The sequence below is a fragment of the Mandrillus leucophaeus genome, unplaced genomic scaffold (assembly GCF_000951045.1).
Source record: "Mandrillus leucophaeus isolate KB7577 unplaced genomic scaffold, Mleu.le_1.0 Scaffold275, whole genome shotgun sequence".
In the NCBI taxonomy this organism is placed as follows: Eukaryota; Metazoa; Chordata; class Mammalia; order Primates; family Cercopithecidae; genus Mandrillus; species Mandrillus leucophaeus.
Window position 1 is genome coordinate 1,665,535 of NW_012102865.1, and position 3,609 is coordinate 1,669,143.

A 3,609-nucleotide genomic window follows, 5' to 3' on the forward strand; every position below is an offset into this window, starting at 1 on the left:
TCTGTTGCCCAGGCTGGAGTGCAGTGGCGCGATCTCGGCTCACTGCCAGCTCCGCCTCCCGGGTTCCCGTCATTCTCCTACCTCAGCCTCCCGAGTAGCTGGAACCGCAGGCGCCGCCACCACGCCCGGCTAGTTTTTTGTATTTTTAATAGAGACGGGGTTTCACCATGTTAACCAGGATGGTCTCGATCTCCCGACCTCGTGATCCGCCCACTCCCGCCTCCCAAAGTGCTGGGATTACTGGCGTGAGCCACTGCGCCCAGCCCCAACTTGTTACTTGAAGTTTTAAACCAGTCTTCTAAAGCTACTGCACAGGTGTATATCTTCTGAGGACTCTACCCATCGCACATTTAACAAATCTGACTGTTGGGAATACAAATTCTTCTCAGCCTTAGGTGATCTCCAGATAATTTTCAAAATATTATTTTCTAGGTTTTTTTTTTTTTCATGGCATTATAAAATATTACTCCATGCATTCAAGATTTCTAGTAAATCAAAGACCCAAGAAGACTCAACTGTATACCACTCAAATTCTCTCTCTCTGTCTGAGTGTGTAAAACTTCCTCCGTTTAAATATTCTGCCGCACAGAATTTAGCCACATTTTTCACTGAGCTCTAACCTTTGTCTTTTCAACTTAGCTAGATTGTTAGGTCCAGTTTGAATTTTTCCCTGGTGCACTGTGATCTGCGAACTGCTCTCTGTGTATAAACTGAGTACATTTTAAGATTCACCTAATTATTTTTCTAATCTCAGAGATCACAGTTCTGTACTACTATTGCCCTATGTGTGAAGTCAGTTGTTTTACATATTTTGTTCAATTTTATAAATTTTTTTGGCATAAAGGCAATTTTCAGAGCAGTTACTCTTTCATCAATGGTAGTGGAATTTCAGATACGTTTTGATGAAAGTGAGAGATAAAACATTTAGAAGAAAAAGCATGGTACTGAAGGGTAGCACTGAGTAGAGAATTGAAGCAGGGAATTTTGGAAAACCACAGGATAACAGTGAAGGACGCTTATGAATGAAAGAACAAAGACAAGTTTTGCTTACTGCCCTATATTTCAAATCTAAGAATACTCTATTTTAGCCATGTTTATTTCCATGGAAAATTCTATAAAGCATTCAGCAAAGTTCCATAAGGAATCATCATCCTAAAATGACTTTTTACAGCTTCTGAACTGCTGCAGGACAGAGTCTGGGTTTGGCCTTTAAAAAATCTCAGATTGGGTAAATTTTTTTCTCCATCCTATTACTCTTTTTTGAGCTATGTGTTTACCCAGTTTGGCACCTCTGTCCTTTCTGTCCCTTGCTCCGTGCGTTAAAGGTGTAAAATACCCTGCCAAGGTACTATTACCACATTTAAACCTATTTCTTCTCTAAGAATACTATTCATTTATATCATGCTTGTGCAAAGGGCTCTCATACATCTCAAAGAAGCAAACTCTGACAGAGATTTTCCTTTCATAGTATCAAATACCACCTATAATATTGAAAATTCCCAAACCAGTATGTGTGTCCAAAGTGTCTCTCCGAAACTCGACTCATACATCCAACTATTTTCTGAACACTTCCATTTCAGACAAAGCCAATATATCCCAAAGTGAATTCATCAACTTTCTTCACCAAATCTATTGTTGAAGGAAATTAGCTTTGACTATTGAGACTAGAAAGCAAGGATAGGAAGGACAAAAGATTCCTGGATTTCAATGCAAGATTTTAATATCTTTTTTTAAAAAAGTATACATTGGTTACTTTTGTAAAGTTTATAAAACATTATAAATAACATAATTCAAAAAGGAAAAAAAATACCCTCTGCCTTGAAAAACAAGTACATCCCAAATGGAATTAGGATCTTTGAACTATGGAGTAGTACAAAGCACTCTAGAGAGTCTTGAACTCCAGCCATAGGATGGCACAGAAGGAACAGATATTTTCCCCTTGACTTCAGGTTTATTCTTTCTCCTTCCACCATGGTCTAGCATAAAGTAAATCCTTTCTGTGTTTGTATTTAAGTGTGTATGCTAAAATAATTTTGTGGAAAAAAGACAATTATCTTTTACATAGTCTAGTGATAAACTGACAGAAAATTTTTAAATACTTAGGTGATAAATTATGTCAGACGATTCCCAATGAATAATGGGTGCCGATACAAACAATTCCTAATGTATAATGAGGCTGATCATTTTCCTTCTTTTGGTTTCTGTAATTAGGTTTAAAATATCCCTGCAAGTGAAGGGAATTATACTTTTAATTTTTTAATATAATATAATATTGAGCATATTCAATTAAGGTTGTCAACATAGCAGAGCTGGTTCTATGCCTGCTATTTGGAGAGTTGCTGTCACAGACCTGAGCTGTGAAGAACATTATGTTTTACTTTAAGAAGAAGATTTGTGTTATTAAGTACATGGAGACACAAGGGAGAAGTCGAAGATTGGGTTAAAGAATGTAAATGTTCACTCTGAATTTATCTACTTCTAAAGACCCAAGTTAAGTAACTAAGTGTATTTTAATGTATTAAATACACTTTTTATTTAAAGTACACTTAGTGCATTTAGTTTAAATAAAACAAAATTTGCCTATATGTATTATGACTTCACTTTGAAACAATTTTCTGATGTAGTATTGTTCCAAATAGTCTAAGGAGATTGGATGGTTCATCTTGAACCATTTTATCCCTGTAGTTCTAAGTTAGAGCAAGCAACACATCTTAGTGATCAGAATGTATTTCTTGATTTAGTGATACTATGCCTTCTCCTCCATATTTGCTTTATAAAGGCTCACATACTTGTGGTCACTGTATTTCTGCCTTGAGACTTCTATTTCATATAACAAATACTTCTGAATTCATTATATTTTCTTAAAGTTTATTCCTACCAACACATATTCTTTTATCTTCATCCTTTTGAAGTCAATTCAAGCAAATCAATGTAAATAGACTGCAAAATTTGCCATCTTCTTTGAAAATGGCCTGGCCAATTGTGTCAAAGATTTTATGTTGACATTCTTAGTTTCCATTAGAATATTTCTATTTTTATTGTAGTGTAAGAAAAACCAAACATATGTGTGATATTAATGCATTACATTTGAGACTAAAAGTCTATTATTTTCCTTTGTTTCTGCCTACAAAATAGATGACAGTAGAAGTTCATTTTCAGGATTCTAAATATTACAAGTATTCAAATATTAAATTTTTTGAAATTATTTTTAAAATGATTACCTATTAAAAAGTCATGGCTGTATAATAATTGAGGAATCAATTGTAAAAATGAAGAGCCAAAATGTTTGCACTAGAGAGCCAAAAGGATAGATGAAGAACAAGGTGGTAGAAAAAAGATTGCTTTTTATGTCATTTCAATTTGTGAACCATATGATGTACTACCTATTTAAAACAAACTGAAAGGCTTATGATGGTGGCATTAGCCATTCTCACAAAAGCTAAAAATGAATGGTAGGTGTTCGTTCAGTGGCCCAATCTATGTGACCCAGACAAGGTGTTGTCTTTTTAATGATGATTGAGAGTGTTATAAAAATTGCATAGATTTTATGAAAGATAATTTGGTACAAAACTGGAGATACTCCAGATGTACAAGATGAAAGAAGTATTT